Source organism: Papio anubis, chromosome 3, assembly GCF_008728515.1.
Source record: "Papio anubis isolate 15944 chromosome 3, Panubis1.0, whole genome shotgun sequence".
Lineage (NCBI taxonomy): Eukaryota > Metazoa > Chordata > Mammalia > Primates > Cercopithecidae > Papio > Papio anubis.
Window position 1 is genome coordinate 113,181,648 of NC_044978.1, and position 19,562 is coordinate 113,201,209.

General features: G+C 34.3%; 1 protein-coding gene across 1 annotated transcript in view; it reads right to left on the reverse strand.

Moving 5' to 3' along the window:
• Window positions 1–19,562, reverse strand: part of UGT2B39 (UDP-glucuronosyltransferase 2B39) — a 389,237-nt gene that overhangs the window by 235,170 nt on the left and 134,505 nt on the right. The window lies entirely within an intron of this gene.

Sequence of the window (19,562 nt, forward strand, 5' to 3'; positions counted from 1 at the left end):
AATTATTAGTGATCTTGTGTCAGCAATGTATTAGAAAAGGATCAAATAGCCTAGGCAAATACAACAAAAGAGTGTGACACACACCCCAATTAATTGTTTGTTTAAATTTTAGGCTATAGAGCTAAGATAAAATATTGGTGTGGAAAATATGAAAATGGTGAGAAAGTAATGTGTTCTCTTTAAATTATCTGTGGCTGAAAAATTAACAAGACTGCTCCATTCTTGACTTTCCCAAATTCAGAAACATCTATTGCCTCTTTTTCTTCTTTCCTATTTTACCAAATTTTGGACAGAAAACCAAACAAAGTTTTGTGACCAAAAATATAGCCATTGCCACACAGACTAGCAAAAATACAGTCACATCCAAAGAGCAGCATTGGTACTAGGAGAAGTTGTGGACAGCTAGCCGAGGGTGCTTGGCTCCTTTGTGGCTCAGGACAAACTCGATCCAGAAAACTGCTCGATCCAGGGACTTTACAGGTTGATCATGGTGAATTCTCGATAGTCTCATAGCATTCTCTTTATAACTGGAAAGCAAGATCACACATGGAAAACGTAGAGTTTTCTTTTGCTTTCATTAAAAAGAAGTAGGTAAACCATAGCATATGTTATACAAGCCAAAAGCTTGTTGAATAAAAGATTGATTTTTGTTGTGGTATGAACTTTGTTGGTTGAATAGCACTGAACAGATATAGTGGGGAAATTGAAAAAGAAACATATTTTTACCAGAATGGGGTAAAATGAAGACATAGGAAAATACTTAGTAAGCTGATCTTTAATTTAAATCTATGGTTTCTAAGAAGGAAGATTGACACTCTATGAACTAACATTTGCAGGACTATTGCAATATTAAGATGATGAATCACCTGAGATTGAGGGGAAAGATCTTTTAAATAGTCTTCCGGTAGGGCCCCTAACATTTTCTAGTATGATGTATAACATAATCAATGGTAGATAAGCCTTTTAAAGCAGTAATACTTACAAAATATCATTAATAACTGTTCTCAAAGACCTAAGCAAAACTGCACTTGTAATTGTATTCATGTTCACCTGCACAGCTGCTCCTTTGGCTTTCATGTGAGAGGTGTTATCAAGATGATCACCAAACATGGGAACTCCCACCACAGGGACTCCACAGTAAATAGCTTCATAGATCTCATTTATGTCACCTTGAATGATAAAAGCTTTAGTCTGGGGATGATCTAGATGGGAAACTGAATGAGAAGTATAGCTTTTATTATCATAATCTGAAAAGAATTTCAGAGACTCGTAGGGAAAAAGTCTATGAAATAACTCACTGAAGAGGGCAGAATTTTCTACAAATGTGAACAAAAAGGGAATCATTACAAAAGAAATTTGCTATCTTGAGGAAAAGAGACATTAACTTTTTTCTCCATTGCTTGAAACTTGTACTTTAAAAATAGAAAGTAAGAATCAAAAAAATTAATGACCAATTATTAATTATATGCACTTTAAAATTAAAGGTAAAGAAACAAACTATCAATTTTAAATTTTTGTTAAATTTATTAAGTGTTAAACAGTTATTCAATTTTCCCCTAATGAAATTCATTATTTTTACTTGTCATAATCTTACCATGAAGATCACTCTGGGATATCAAAACATAGGGCTGTGTATTGGCTCCTAATGCAGTTGGTTTCTTTCCTTTGAATCTCCATAAAACCTGAGGAAGAAAATGTATGCATTTCACAAGCTAAACCACAAGATAATAGCATTTTGAGTTTTCAGAGCATTATAATTCATACAATCCACTCTATTTCAGATGATATTTGAGACAGGGGTATATAAGGGTCCTTTGTCATCACTGAAAGAAATAGTAAGACTATTGACAGTCACCTTTTAAAAGGGTGTATACCATTCAACTATTAAGTATACCATTTGTTATTTTGTTTACTGCAAACTCAAAGCATCTAGGAGTGAAATTATAAAAATAACAAAAAAAGCAGTGTTGCATAATTTGTCGCATATGGAAGTTAAGTATTCTTATGGACACTCAACTTCTGTGTAAATGTAAATCACTTGGCCATTCTAGGTCTGTTATCAAATTTACAATTTCCCAGAGACAAATATTTCTTTGGTTTTTGTCTGGTTTTGGATAGTTGGTTATCTTTTCTCTTTATGCCTCCTTCTCTCCTTTATTTCATTTATTTCTAATTGAAAAATAAAGAGACAGGAGTTACCTATATTTCTTTGTTCAAAGTTAAATTTTGTTTGTATTTGTACCTTAGTTCCATACTTTTTTCTTCCTGGAAACCTACATGAAAATCTTGCACTTGAAAACAAAGGATTACATAGATAGTCTGAACTCCCAAAAAGAGAATCTCATGACTAAAACTAATTTCACATTCCTAATTAGCATATTTGCTTTTATTGAGTGTTTTTAAATTAAACAAAACATAAAATTAAAGAAAAACCTCTTGGCTAGTGTATAAATAGCATTAACTAAAGAGAGGAAAACTGGAATTACATTAATAACAAAATTAATTGAATATCATAAAGTATTACATGCAGGTTGTTAGACTATATTAAAATCATAATTGCCTTCTAACTATAGAAAGCTCTAGTTCATTAGAAAGACGACATAAATCTAAGCTTCTATTTTTATGTTCAAACACACTGAATAGAGTTCCTATACAATAATATATGTTGAGGATACTATTGGCATGATTCTTCTCTTTCTGATATCATTCCCCAGTTTTTATGTTCCTTTGAGCTAGTATACTTAAGAAGTTTCCTTTAGAGTCATCAGAGTAGGTCTTCAGATTTCAAATCCTGCAATGTGAAATAGGTACTTAATGCATTATTTTTATTTTATTATTAACAAATGACAACTAGGAGATGTGTTACTAAAGTAATAGCAAAGATCATAGGCAAATAATCAGTTGTGTCCACATACACTACCATAATGCTTTCCAAATCGTTACGTAAATCTAGTGCTTGTTATGCAAACTGAAAAATGAGATTCAAGTTCCAAATGAAAAGCCATACTTTTTCCACTGTGTGAATAGCTTCTTATAAGGATTAGAAGTTGTACTGACTTTTTGTGGAATCTGAGCCAGGGCTGAAGTGATAAGATCAACCTTTTCTTCTGTAAGGTTTTGCAAAACTGACTCCAGAGAAAACACAAAAATACCACCTTCATCAGAGTTCTGGACAAATTCTTCCATTTCCTCCAGAGAAGAAATTGTCTTCATCTTTATAGATGCAATACCACATGGAATAATATAGTTTATGTATACTTCTAAAATAAAATTTTGAAGTTCTCATATACATAGTTATATTGTCCCTATATTCTGAGATGCCTTTTAGAATAGAAATGATGAAGTTTGTGTTAGAAACATATGGCTTCAGTACATAATAATTATTTACCAGAAAAAGCACACAACCAAATAATTATACAGAACGTTTAAGTGAGAAATGTCCAGCTCATTTAATAGTTAGTAGACATCAAACTCTAAAAACATAATGGATTGTAAACTCATAAAACTATTTTAACAATATCAAGTGTCAGTTTGTTGACATTTTGTGATGTCCACAAAATAAAAAAAGTTAAAAAACCCAACATCAGTTCCCCCACAAATGTACAACTAGTAGCTATCCAAATACAAAAATGCCACTCTGAATTCACCAGATCTCAATAGAGAAGAAGAAAACTCCAAGACTCATGGACATGAGAAAACTTATGATTGGTAAGATGAATAATTTTTTGGACTGTACCACCCGCCTTCCACACACCAAAATGACACCACTGTGAGAGAACTTCCTTTTACCTGTGGTTATTGAAATGGGACAAGGGAATTTCAAGTGGACATATAATTTCTTCATGGATCTGTAAATTTGGGGGGAAAGCCCACATTTGTTCCACCACACAGGAGGTATTAAGAGTATTCATAGGGCTGAACCACCTGGGGTAAATTTGAGACCAAAAATGAGAGTAGTAATCATAGTGATTGCCACAGAGATCTTGACATCTGCTTTCCGTTCCTAGCTACAGGGACACCACACTGAGGAGTCTGACCAGAACCATAGCAATGCAGGGACAAGATCTAAAGGAAGGTTTGAATCTTTGACAAGACGTTTTACAATTCCCAGGTAGTCATGTGGAGATTTTCCATGATGGGGAAGCAAATAAAAGGTTTGAAATTAAGTTCCAAGGATTGTTTAAATCTCTCCCAGACCTAGAAAACTCTGCAAGTCTGGTTTTAAGTTCCAGTGCAACATTTAAGTTCAGATGCTCCCAATAAGTCTCCCGAGACTGGAAAACAACATTACAGCAAATATTGACTTTTGGTGCAGTATTAAATTCTCCTGGCAAATATTAAGTCCTTGCCCAAACAAAAAGCAACTGGTGGCAAGGAATTAGATTCCAATAATAAATAGAAAAGGTTGACACAAGAATACACCTATAAAATACACCTACAACACAAGAATACACCTATAAAAGCTAGAACATGTGGGTATCTCTTTAAATATGGAAACAGCGATGTACAGATGAAAGGAAATACGATCCCGCTAAAAAACAACAGAACTCACCTAATGCAGAAGAAATAAATGCATATAAAATTTCTGACACAGAATTCAGAGCACATGTTTTCATAAAAGAAGTCAGGAAACACAGAAAATATAAACAGAAAGTTAAAAAAAATCATTTGTAAAATGTTTAAAGATTAAGAAGAGAAAAGTTTTTTTTTTTAAATACATAAATTGAAAAAGATCCAGCTAGAATAACTATAAAAATAGATGACTCAAATAAATTAAATAAAAGATGGAAAGGATACATAACAACTAATACAGAAAAATACAAAGGATTATAAGAGACTATTATAAACAAGTACCTGCCAACAAATCAAAAAATCTAAAGGATATAGACAAAATTTTTAGACATGTAGAACCAATCAGGATTGAATTATGAAGAAATAGAAACATGAGGAGAGAAATAATGAGTAACAAAATTGAAACAGCTATAAAAACTCACATAAAATGTACTAATTTTATTCAAATTATTAAAAAAATAGTTGAACGGTTTTTCTAAAATGTTTCTTCCAAAACATTAAGGAGAATTGAATGCTTTAAAAAATAGGGTTTTATGGTTGGGTTAAGGATCACTTTGATAACAAAACCAGAAAGAAGGAGCCAAAAGAATAAAAAAAAAAAAATACAGAAAAAAAATCTATAGGCCAGTTTTTCTGATGAACATAGATGCAAAAATTCTCAGCAAATATTAGCCAATAAAATTTAACAGCACATCAAAAAGATTATACACTATGATGAACTGGAATTTATCTCAGGGATGCAGGGAAGGTTAAACCTATGCAAACCCATAAATGTGATACATAACACCAAGAGAATTAAGAAAAAAATCATATAATTTTTGCATGTCTTAAAAAAATCTTCTAATATACAGCAGAATGATTTTAACACAAAATGCCACGTAACCAAGATAGGGCAAGCTTGAATGGAGAGTGACTGTCTGATGTGTACAAACATCCTTTTAGGTTGGTGACAGTTTTGGATCTAGATTGAAGTGATAGTTACACAATACAGTGAATGCCACTGAATTGTTAATTTTTAAATGGTTAAAACAGTACATGTTATTTTATGTAATTTTATCTCAAATATTTAAAGAAAACGTGTAAACATGTGGCTGACAAAATTTTGAACAGAGGACCCAATTGATTTGTCAACCCTTGGTTAATTAAATTATAATAAATTTAATTCTGACATATTTAAAATAGCAAATGCTATCATTTTTATCATTTACTTTTGAAACATGATACATTTAAAAATATATGAGGCAACTTAGGTAAGGACTCAAATCATGGTGGAAATTTTTCTGTCTAGCTAATAATTATTATAAGTAATGCAATTTTAGTTTGCTACATACAGCAACTGTAGTGCTTTACCAAATTAATGCATCCATCCTTTCATCAGCCACAAGATAATGCCATTACTTCATCTCCATTTCACTGATGGAGAAGTTGAGGCATAGAGGTGATCCAACTTGCCAAACCCCATATAATTCTGTAGTGGTTTTGCAGGGACTTGAATCCAGCCTAACTGGATCCAGAGCGCAAGAGCTCTTAATCACCATGCTATGCTGACCTCCCTTTCTGGATTACAGTTATTTTCAAAATGTTACATTTGTAGTTTTCATTTTCTTGCCTCAATATTAGTTATATATAATTATGAATGTATAATTAAATTTTTAGAAATATCATTTTAGATAACTCTCACTTCATAACCAACTACCCTCAAATGTGGGGACTTTGAAAAACAATATTGTTTTTCATTGTATTAGAACTCCCATAACATGAGTGTTGGGTGGACTCAGCCAGGTGGTTCATACAGAGTATTTCTCAGGTCGTTACTTTCATATGACGGCTGGAGATGTAATCATCTGAAGGTCATTCATTCACATACTTAATGATTAATGGTGAAAGACTGAAACTCCTTTTTGACTGGATAATCATGACTTCCTAGTCACCTCTGTGCACTACTCCCGAAGCTGTCATTTATCGTCAAGACTTTGGCTGTAACACAGGGCTCCAAAGTGTACAGAGGGAGAAAAAGAGAGAGAAGAAGGACAGAGAGGAAGAAAGAGATAGAAGTAAAAACAAAGACAGAAAAGTGGACAGAGAGAAGGAGACAGAGATAATGTACTGTGTTTTCTAACACAGTCTTCAAAATTGCGCTGTCAGTTCTACTATACTTTCTTTGCTGACACAGCCACAAGCTTTGCTAACGTTCAAGGGTAGGGACCATGGTTTGATTAGAATGTCAAAGTATTTTCAGTCATGTCTCAAAATCACCAAAATATAAGCTGTTGAGTTAGTCAACAGAAGTCACTGTGCAACTAGCAAATTCATTATATATTGACAATAGAAACACTGTAAAATCACAAAAATGTGTGAATTTAAAATTTTGCAACTATTGAAACTTTTATTATGCATTGTAAAATATTTATTCATAGATATTTTAAATACAAAGTAGGTTTCCTATGAACAGGCCTCAAATTAATCATATGGTATAGAATACTGAGGTGATCATAAGTGACTCAATTCTTTCCCATTTATTCTACTGTAGACACATACACATCTACAAGAAAAGATGACTTAGAACAATATATATAGCCTAGTATAAAATGATGGAAGAGCCAGGCTTGGTGGCTCACACCTGTAATCCCAGCACTTTGGGAGGTCATGGTGGGCAGATCACCTGAGGTCAGAAGTTCGAGACCAGTCTGGCCAACATGATGAAACCCTGTCTCTACTAAAAATACAAAACTTAGCCAGATGTCATGGCGGGTGCCTGTAATCCCAGCTACTCGGGAGGCTGAGGCATGAGAATTCTTTGAACCAGGGAGGCAGAGTTTGTAGTGAGGCGAGATTGTGCCCCTGCACTCCAGATTTGGTGTTAGAGTAAAAACAAACAAACCAACAAAAAATGAAGGAAGGATGTTTACCGACTGTTACAATCAGAGGGAATTCTGTGACTAGATGCTTGTAAGAGCTGTGAGAAAATGACTTTTGGGAGGAAAATTAATGAGACATAGTCTCTAGAAGTAGGGAGCAAAATTTACTCTACAGGGTGCAATGACATCCTGTTAAAAAATAAGTAAGGAAAAAAAATGTGTGGAACTAGAGATCTCCCTAGACTGCAGAAGAGACAATTGAAAAAAATTGTGAAACGATGTTCCTACAATACAAAACGTGAGGGATGTTGCAGAAAGCAGCACCTGTTGAAGATTTCCTCAAGAAAACGACATGAGGAACTGAGCAGTCATACACAATTGTAAGATTTACACTCAAGGATTCTAGATAGAGGGAACAATCAGAATGAGATTTTGATTTTTGATTTTTATGTTGATTTTTTTGCAGTGGTGTGATCACGGCTCACTTCAACCTCAACTTACTGAGCTCAAGTGGTTCTCTCACCTCAGCTCCATGAGTAGCTGGGACCACAGGGGCATGTCACCACGCTCAACTAATTTTTTTTATTTTTTGTAGTGAGGAACTCTCGTTGTGCTGTCCATGCTGATTTCAACCTCCTGAGTTCGAACAGTGTTCTCATTTCACACCCCAAAGGGTTGAGATTACAGATGTGAACCACCATAACTTTACAAAATGAGATTTTTAAATAAGCATGATTCAAATGTTCAGAGATTGAAGAATCAATAACCTAAAACAAGAATGGGATGAGGTGAGAAAGATGAATACAAAAATAATTAGATATTTTTGAAATCAGAAATGTGCTCCTTAATTATATGAAATGTTGGTTGATGACATAAAGTGGAAATGAATGATTAACTGATATAGCCCCCAAGAAGAATCACTTAATGCCCTCGAAATTACTAGTAAACTGATTAAAATCTAAATGTGTTCCTTGTTAACACCTTCTGTTAAAGCTTTCCTGATTAGTTTTTCTTCCAAAACTCTCTTGTTTCTAGTTGTTTTCTTGTTCCTAACTACCCATTATATGCTTTGTTAAAGTATTTATGCCCTGATTGAATGTGGTTGTCTCAATTTTTATTTCATCCTGTCCTTCCTCTTGCAACCTGAATGTCCTTATTATTATTTATCAATCCAAATGCAAACTTCACCTTGTCTAAGGATTATTCATTGATTTTTACTTGTTTATCTGGCCTTTATTCATTTTGCTTCTTTGCTAGTCACTGTGAGCCATGGTCATGGTGACTTAGGATTCTGGATCTCTTATGAATAATAAATTTATCCTCAATAAAGCCTCTATACTAAAGAAGAATCTAATGAAAAATAGAACTTGAAAAAATGAAAGCAGTACATGAACAAAGTTCTGACTGTATCAAAAACCCAGAAGTGACTAACAATGAAATCAATGATATATCTTCATTTACTTTGAATTGGTAAACATTCATATTTATTATAGGTAAAACATCAAATAACTGGTGACTCCAGTGCTGTTTTGTTGGGAGTAGGAATAGAGTGGTGATATGTGAAGGACACACATGGGCCAGCACAACAAGATTCCCTCTAACCAATTTCGAGCTAGCAACTACTGAAATCAAAAATCCAACATGCTAGTACCACACTTCTTAATATATAGTTGGACATTAGGCAAGTGATCGCCAGTGGAACTGTGGACTCAGTGGGCCAAATCTAAGCTCACCTTTCTCAGAACCTCTATATTCCCCCACTTTCAAAAATGTTATTTTCAAAAGAAAGTCATGCCTCCTACTCATCCGAACTTTACCAAGATTCAGTGCCCAAGGGTACAACTTTTAGAATAATAACAAATGAGAAATTTGAAATGTTATGCCTCACCAGTTTTCAATGTATTGTCCCTCAGATCCAAATATAGCTTTATGATACTGAACCAGGATCCCTTAAGCATTCCTCCTTTGCCAGCTATCTGGATGTTAAGCTTCATCCATAGAGGACACTGGAGTGATGGTGAGGTGCTTGATGCAGGAAGGTGCATCCCTTCCAAGACCCACTCTTTAGTTATTCAGTAAAGTTTATCATTAATATTGGAGTTTAAGAATATGTATGTTAAAGAATATACTTAAGAATACTAAGGAATACTCTTAAAGAATATAAGAGGAAAACTTCTAATAGCACATTTGTTTTTATCTTTTAAGAAAGATTGCATTCTGCATAGAAATTAATCCAGAAAACTCCGACATAAACCTTTTGTCCTTGACAGAGATAGATTCAGCTTCATATGTTATTTTAAAGATTAAAATTACAATTATTTTATTTTTGTGTTCAACTTCAGTGGTGCCTGAATATCCCTGTCTTTATGTAGCATATTCAAAATTTAAAAAAAGAATATCACGAATATGAAGAATCATATCAATTATATCATTCTATGTGATTGCTTAGAGTTTCTGTGTTTATTTTTACTGCTGAGATATTTAAAAGCTCATAGAATCAATCTCCAAGAAGCAGACACATCATATTATTGCACTTTTTGTAATCCAGTTTACTATGGAATTTTTATGACTCTCCATCAAACATACCTTCACGTTCACATATTTTCCTAAGTATATATGTACATATCACTTTATGTAAAAAGTCTTCTCAGAATTAAACTAGTGAAAGTATTCTTTGTTCACTCATGGATGGACAAAAATATATGTATCTGGATATATGGTCTAAGAATTCAAAGAAGATCTATTTTAAGAATATACTTTATTAGGAAAGTATACTCTGATATATTCTGATACATTTTCAGAAGATACTTCATTAAGAAAATATCAACAGACTAGAATTTAGCTTTTGTAGTACATGCTCAACGTCATTATTGCCTCAGACTAATATTTATCCATAAATTTTTCACTGTTCTAAAAAAAAGACATTACTATAATTAAAGCACACAAATGCTTTTTCCTTTCTTGCACTTCGTTGTTTTTCTCTTTCTAGTGGCATAACTATATGTTCAAAGTTTAATAAAGTAAAATATTCAGTGTATATTTGTTTTCTAGACATTACAATAATTTGTTTTATAACCAATTGTTTCTAAAAATATTTTTTTCACAGAAAACAGTACTATAAAAATCTTTTTCGTGTGTTAGAATGATCATTATGCTTCTTTTCCATCCGATTGTTCAGGCACATCTCTCGTCAGACAGAAGAACCGCTCTTAAGTTGATTTCGTTCTTCTCTGTGGTTTGCCTTGCAAATCTTTTTCTGAATCCAGAGGCTGTAATGACCAATATTTAAAGACAGGATTTAGAGAGATTTTTGCCATTTATTATGCTTTCTTCAACATAGATTTTAAAAATTATTGTACAGGATATTTGGCTCTTTATTCCATCTACAATTTATTTTTCCATGTTATGAGGGGAGAATAAGTAAAATGATGATATATATTTCTGGTTTGTCTATCCTCAGTATTCCAGGTATTAAAGAAGTTGGAAATATCTGACTTGACAAATTAAGGCCAAGAAATAGTGAGATATTATTGCAGGAGAGAAATTGTAATACTATAATCTAGAGGGACTGGATGAAACTTGCTGAACCATATCTATAATTCCTAACTAAAGGGAACTAGCCTCTACTTTTATTTTGTGTATTATTATCCAATTACAAAGAGTCATTACTAAAGTGAAAATAGTAACTCAAGCATATTCCAGGTCTCATGTGGAAAACATGTTTTGTCTTTCTAACCAAGGATTTTACAAGGTTGCATCGTTTTGGATAGGAGATCAGTTATGACCATCAATAATTTTAAACAGAGAACATTCCCATTAAGAAATATTTTGTATTTCATAAAGGACTTGAATTTTACACTCCAATGTAACACAAAAGACTTGCATAAATACCGTATTAAGAGACTTGGCCAAGTTTAGCATAGCTTACATGTGCACTAGGTCATGAATTTGTCTTTAAAGTTCAACCTAGCTTCCATGGTAGGTCTTGGCTCCAAAGAATGTGATCCTGCCAAACTGCAAAACATACACTGTCTAACCCACCTTGCCTAATAATTTTCAATTATTTCCCACTGAATTTTTATGTAATTTTCCATTTTCACATATCCCACTAGCTCCTTTTTGTTTTCCTCACTTTTATTCGTAACAGTTTTCTCTTCAAAAGCCTCAGTTACCTTTGTTTTAGTTAAAGTTGAGCTCAATTTATACTGTAGTCTCCATCCCCTACTTCACTAGTCAGAATAAAATGTCTCTTGCCATTTTTAAGAAAGATCTTGCTCTGTTTTTCTTGACAGGGACACATGTAATCCATATCATCTTATTTTTTTATACAGAAGAGTTTTCTTTACCTATGTAATAAACCTACACCTCTTACACATGTACCTCTAACAATAAATGTTAGAAATAAAATAAAAATAAAAAAGGAGTTTCTAAAAATGCACAGTAGAAATACACTATTCCTTACCTTCTCAAATAAACAGCCTGAGTTTTCAGTGAATCTCATTTTTTCAGTTTAGTAATATACATAAGTAAGCATCAAAATTGAGTTATTTTAGTTTTTCTGAAATTAAAATTGTATATTACTTAATGATTAATGAAGTGTAAAATATTTGAATAAATCAGGGAGGCACAAGTCTTGTGAAATATAGAGAATTTTGCCACATCTTGAAGAATAGTGGTGGCATTAAATGTTATGACCTTCCCTATCATGTCTGCCTGCCTTAGATCTCAAACAATTCTACTCTATTTTTTTCCTTCTTTCTTGTCTTAACAAACTTTTGATAATCAAACAAGCAACATATTATGACAAAGAGAGTAAAAATTGCCTTGCAGGCCAGCACAACCAGAGAGTGGTACTGTAGCCAGGTGAGGCTGTTGGCAGGTGGCAGCAAGTGCTTAGCTCCTTTGTAGCAAGCGACAAACTTGATCCAGAATACTGTTTGTTCCATGGGAAACATAATAATAAGTGATCATAATAAGTGATTGATAACCATATAACATTCTCTTTACAGTTAAGGAAAATCAAATACACATAAATTTATAGAATATAAAATGTAAATATGTGAAACTTTTGTGTAGATGTTAAAAATTAGTGCCACATATAAGTGAGTGAAAAATAAAATATTTTATTCCCTGGTGGTTATAGAGATTTTTGTTTATGGTTAGAATTTGTTGGATTCATAAGATTTCAAGATGTGAAAAGAGAATATAAGAGATAATAAGTATTTCTATCCAAGAAATTAAAAGTAGTTAAGTCCAAAGGATAAAAAAAAAAATCATTTGAGAGTACAGAGGTTGAATTAGCCATTAATGAAATTGTAATGAACCTGGTGTGCAAATTTCAAAATAGTATCAAAGTCTAGAGACAAGAGAAAAATCTATGACAAGGTTCAGGTCCATGTCAGGGCAAAGCTGATAAGAAGTTGTCATTGATCAGGAATTTGTATTTATATTATATCAGTGAATTAGTGATTAAAAGTGTAAAACTAAATGGCCTTAGTTTGAATCATGACCTGATATCTACGGGTCCTTTTATTTTTTGAAAAGTATTTGTTCCTAGTTTTGTTTGTTTGTTTTGTTTTGTTTTGTTTTAATTGTTAAATTGAATGAATAAGAATGGTTTCTTTTTCTTTTTTTTTTATTTTTTTTGGAGATGGTGTCTTGCTGTTTCCCAGGCTGGAGTGCAGTGGCAGGATCTCGGCTTACTGCAAGCTCCGTTTCCTGGGTTCATGCCGTTCTCCTGCCTCAACCTCCGGAGATGCTGAGACAACAGACACCCGCCATCATGCCCAGCTAATTTTTTGTATTTTTAGTAGAGATGGGGTTTCACCGTGTTAGCCAGGATGGTCTTGATCTCCCGACCTTGTGATCCGCCTGCCTCAGCCTCCCAAAGTGTTGGGATTATAGGTGTGAGCCACCTTGCCCGGCCTAAGAGTGGTATCTTTCTTATCTGATTATTGTGAGTAGTCATGTAATGATTCTTAGGATACTTGGTAGAATTATTCTCATCATAAAGAGACATTTGGCTTTCAAACAAGAAATTCCAATCTATCTCTTTCAAGCCAATTATTTTTCGATTTTATAAATCTTCCAAATAAGCAAAAGCAACCACAACCATAAGAACAAAGAATATATGGCTACATTTATAAAGTATGTGTTTTTTTTTTCCATTAATTTTTAAAGGCGAATTTGAAAGCTCTAGTAGTTTACAAGTTATCAGTGATGAGATCAAAATGTTAGCATAAAAATTTGGAAAGTATTAAATATAATGGGAATTAGAGATTGATTATGTCATGCTGATTTACTGAAAATAAATTATTTTACAAGATTTTTAAAAACATGGAAAAAAGGGTAACTAAAGTGAGATGATGGACATGTTTATTTGCTTCACTATGGTAGCCTTTTAACCAAGTATTTGTATCCCATAATATCACTTTCTATACCTTCAATAGACAAAATAGCATTTATTTAAAGACTAACATTTGATGAGATCTCATCCTAAAAGACCCTCATAACTGTGCTGAAAATTAGTAAGTGCTGTAATAAAATTCATGCTTCTTTTCTTCAATGCACTATCCTAAAACCTCTGAGAAATGTTTACACTAAAACCACCAAAAAAACAGATTGTGATACTCACAGTGGTTTATTGACGATTGCCTTTAAGTGTTAACCCCCCAAAAATGTACTCAGCATTGTGTTCATGTTTAGAGTCACTGCTGCTTCCTTGGCCTTCATGTGAGAACTTATCAATACATGCTATATAGTTAAAAAAATTACATTCAAGAAGAGTCATTAATGACTGCTTTTAATGCCTTGAGGAAATCTGTAGTTGACATTGTTTTTGAGTCCACTCTAACAGCTTCTTCCTTAGCTTTCATGTGAACAAACTTATCTGGTTGATTTACAAACAAAGGAAGGCCCACCATAGGGATCCCATGGTAGATCCTTTCATAGATGCCATTGGCTCCACTATGAGGTATAAAAGCTTTGGTTTTTAGATGACCTAGGATTAGACAAATTTTTGAATAATTATTCGTGATGAGTTAAAATTAAAATGAGCAACGCTCAGTATGAAGCAATGAAACGGGCTGTGTTCTCTAGATAACAAATTACTATAACAGTCAACTGCATTAAAATTACTTTCAGATCTCAGAGAAAGAAGCACCAAGTCCTCGGGGGCAAGAAGTGAAGGCTACACATTGAAGAAGTGGTATGTTATGTGACTTGAGACTTGAAGAAATACAAGATTGACAAGTGGACAAATAGAGCACACTATGGATAAATAAAACTGCATATCCTCCACTCCAGCCCCCAAAAAGCAGGATGCATGCTAGAACATGTTCTCTTAGAGAAATACTGAAGTCACTGAGTATGATAGGGCATGGTGTCCAGGGCAGCCGACAGTGGGGTGGTGGTGATGCTCGAACAGTAGAACGACAGGCCACTCTCCATCACAAAAGGTGTTACCACTTCATAATAAAGACTGGGGATTTATTCCCATAAAAAATGCAGTGGCTGGTAATAAAAGAAGGGCTGTTATATTTCAGTTGCATTTGAAATATCTAGCTATTAGGAGAAAAGGGTAGGTGTAACATTTGAATTAGTAAACAGACAACCCAGAAAATTATTGAAAAATTATTCCTGAGATATAACTGTACTTGAAATAAAGGTAATTTTTTTCTGGCCATAAAAAAATGTGACTGTGTGTAAAAAATGCCAACTGTTGTAGTTTATTATATCTGGTTTTCTGTCATCAAATTTCCGTAGATCCATATAGATAAGGGAGCCTACCGATGAGAACACATGGACACATAGAGGGCAACAACACACACTGGGGCCTTTCATAGACTGGAGGGTTTGAGGAGGCAGAGGATCAAGAAAAATAACTAATGGGTACTTGGCTTAATACCTTAGTGATGAAATAATCTGTACAACAAACCCCCATGACACAAGTTGACCTATGTAACAAACCTGTGCTTGTACCCATGAACTTAAAACTTCAAAAAAAAAAAAAAAAAAAAAAAAAAAAAAACCTGTTTTTCTAAGCAAAATTTAAATAAAAAAAAAAAAAAAAAAAAAAAAAGGACACAGTACCTTGTTTTCTGAGTCAAATTCAAATTAGAGCATGTCTCTTAGAATTCTAAAAATGGACCAGGCACAGTGGCTCAAGCCTGCAATCCTAGCACTTTGTGAAGCTGAGGTTGGTGGATCACGAGGTCAGGAGGTCAAGACCAGCCTGGCCAAGATAGCAAAACTGTATCTTTATTAAAAATATAAAAAAATTAGCCAGGCGTGGTGGCGGTCGCCAGTAATCCCAGCTACTCAGGAGGATGAGGCAGAGAACTGCTTGTACCCAGGAGGCAGAGGTTGCAGTGAGCTGAGATCAAGTCACTGCACTCCGGACCAAGCGACAGAGGGAGAATCCATCTCAAAAAAAAAAAAAAATTATAAAATGAGAGAGATCACCTACTTTAATGCTTTCCATATGGCTGATAAGGAAATGAGGACAAGGCAGGTTAGGTAATGAGAACTACCAGAAGACTGATGTGAACAGAGCAACTATATTTCCTTGATTTGATTTTATATTAAATCAGATTAAATAAAATCATGAGGTTTTATACATAGTGACTTAGATATTGAGATAATAAATGAAAAATTCAAATACTTAAGTAATCATTAAGCAGACGTAATTCCAGTGTAAAGAAGAGTAAGAAATTACTAATGGTCCATACTTTTTTTATTAATACATTTACTACATTCACTTTCAACTTCCAAATATAATGTTAAGCTTTTCATTTCTAAAGGAATGAAATGGGAGTAAGTCCACTTATATTCCTTTGTTTCATAACTCATACCTGATGATTTACAAAGAAAGCAAATCTATCAATCATCTATGTCTGAGAAATACATTAATCTCCTTAAAAAGCACATATAATTTGTTTCCAATTACAAAGTATTCAGCACTTTTTCCAAGAAAAAATTTCAACTGACTTTTTTCTCCATATATCCAGAATAATATCACATTTGCTATCACTGGAAATTATTTAAATGTAGAAAAGACTGATTGGCAGTTCATTAATAATAAGACTGTTGAAAATGTTTCAAAATTGTGATGATGCTAAATTTCATTCTGCTGGCTGTTAACTCTTCAATGGTACAATCCAAAGCATTGAAAACATTGGTTAATATGGTCTGCTATAGCTAAGCCATGTATTACATGCCTAGTACTAAAATGTGGTACTGATTTTGGAATTACCAAGCAATATTCATAAACTAGAATATAATCTACAAGCTTTCATCATCTACTTGCTATCTGAGTTGTAAAAGTAACTACACATTTGCATCAAAAAAATTAGTATAGGTGATTACAAGAGTGCTATACAGGATGTAAAACTAAAAACTTCTTTTGAAATATTCAAATATCAAAGTTGTGTTGTACATACTAGAAAGTAAGTTATTAGTACATTTTATGTTGGAAGAAGCATCTGAACCTTTCTTCCTACCCGGCTTCCTTCTGCGTGGTATGCGATGCTCTTTTAGTTTAATAGTCCTTAGATGGCTTGTGTTAGTCAGCTCAATTAGACACCTGCCTTATTACAGGAAAAGTGGGCTTTCTGTATCGGGGGTTCTTGCCTGGGTGTATCAGAAGACTGGAATCGTCATGGGCTTGAGGAATGAGTGCAAGATTTTATTGAGTAGAAGCAGTTCTCAGCAGATGGGGAGCCAGAAAGGGAACGGTTTTTCCCTGGAGTCAGGCTGCTCTCCAACAACCCCAGCCAAACTCCGTGTTGTTCTGACAGTTAATGGCCTGCCTGCGTGCTCCCCTGGACGTCCTCTTGTCCTCCAGTCATTTATTTCTTCTTCTGCTAATCCACTCCTCTTGACGTCCAGCCACTTGTGTGCTTGCTTGCTACAGTCTCAGGGGTTTTTATAGGCACATGATAGGGACGTGGCAGGGCAGTGTGGTCTTGGGAAATGCAACATTTGAGCGGGAAAGCAAGTGCCTGTCCTCACCTAGGTCCCTAGACATAAGGCAGGGGTGGAGCCCTTGCCAGGAATCCACCTTTCTCCTCCCTTCAGTTCCCTGCCCCTCTTCCACATCACCTTCCTCCTCCTCCTGCTCCTCCTCTTCCTCCTCCTCCTCCTCCTTTTTCTTCCAGATAGGGTCACATTGTGTTTCTGAAGCTGGAATGCAGTGATGCAATCATAGCTCACTTCAACCTCAAATTATTGGGCTCAATCCTCTTGCCTCAGCCTCCTGAGTAACTAACACTACAGACATTCACCTCCATGTCCTGCTATTATTTATTTTATTTTATTTTTAGAAATGGGCTCTCTCTAAGTCATCTAGTTTGGTCTCAAACTCCTGGTCTCAACGGATTCTCCCACTTAGGCCTCACGAAGTGCTGGTATTATAGGCATGAGTCACTGTGCCTGGTGTTGAGTCCTGCTTATATCCCCCTTCTTTCACAGGTGGGAGGTAGTATCAATGTATGTGTTAGAAGCAAAGTCCTTTGGGGCATATTTTATACTGCATAGAATTTACCTTAGATCTCCCTCCTTTCTGTTACTTCTTTCTTTCAGACGTTAGCAAAGTCCAGTCACCAAGGCAGTTTGGTTTTTCCATTTCTCTAAATCTACCTGGCTGAGTGGGTACTTAGACTCAGGGAGGGTGAGCCTTGGGTTTCCATTCTCTGAATAGCCCTCTGAACAACATACTGAATAGGCCTATTTCAAAATTAGGGGAAGTAAAAAGGCCCAGATTACATGGGAAGCCTAAACTCCATGATATGTGTCAGATTTTCTTCAATACCTACTTCTTGTTATTGTGCTAGTGAAGTTACCCATTAAAACATAACTCCTCTCTGATAACATTTGTAGTGTGTACCACTCAGTAATCCTGTAAACAAAAGTACTAAATGACAGGGCAGAATTTGTTGATATCTGTTACCTGCCTCCAATATCATGATAATACCAAAATGCCACACTGCACCTCCTCATTACCATTCTTTTTTGTTCTTATAAATTCAAGTTAACATTTGGTGCCATTCTTTATTTTCCAAATTGTAGTTTATAACTGTTCATATTAAACAGAATTTCAATATAATCCACAATATTAGTACAGTGACTGAAACACAAAGAAGAAATAAGAGGTGCGTGGGGATGCTCATGGTGTGTGACCTGATATACTCTAAGGTTTCTCTTTTTTTTTGTTTTTGTATCTCACACAGGCAAGTATCAGTTCTCTCTCTCTCAGTTTTTTTTTTCTGTTTGTTTGTTTTTATTTTTTTAGATGAAGTTTCACTCTTGTTACCCAGGCTAAAGTGCAGTGGTGCGACCTCGGCTCACTGGCACCTCTGCCTCCCAGGTTCAAGCAAGCCTCTTGTCTCAGCCTCCCAAGTAGCTGGAATTACAGACATCCACCACCACGCCTGTTTTTTTTTTGTTTGTTTTTTGTTTGTTTGTTTGTTTGTTTTTGTATTTTTAGTAGAGACAGGGTTTCACCATGTTGGCAAAGCCTGTCTCAAACTCCTGACCTCAAGTGATCCACTCGCCTCAGCCTTCAGTTCAGGTTTTGAAGGAGAGTGGACTATCCAAGATTCATTTATTGTTAGGTGTATTTTCCAAAGTGTGAAAAACAAGAGTAAATTTGATAATGAATCTCCGCAATTCAAAACCATTTAATACAATCAAGAATATCTTTCTTATCTATTATCACAAACATCCCAGTTGCCTCCTTCTAAAAATTTATTTCAAATATTAAGACACAACTAATTCTGCCTTATTAATTCTCTCAAAAGCAAAAATAAATATGTACCAATCAGCATACCAAAGTTACACAGTAAAAGTGAAATTGTATATATATTTCTTTGTTAATTGGTGCAGTCATTAAATTTACATTTGGTCATCCTTACCCTTAACATGTATATATAAATGTAGTTCACTATAAATTTAAAAAATTACTTTCACACAATATATGCTTCCATCATGATGTTTTAACCTCATTCGTTTCTCAATCATTGTAAACTTAGATAAACCCACACTTTGTGGTACAGTTAACATACAAGACAAACATCACAAATTTCAATAAAAATCTGGGTCAACTCATTATTTATTTGCTCCCTGAAATGAATA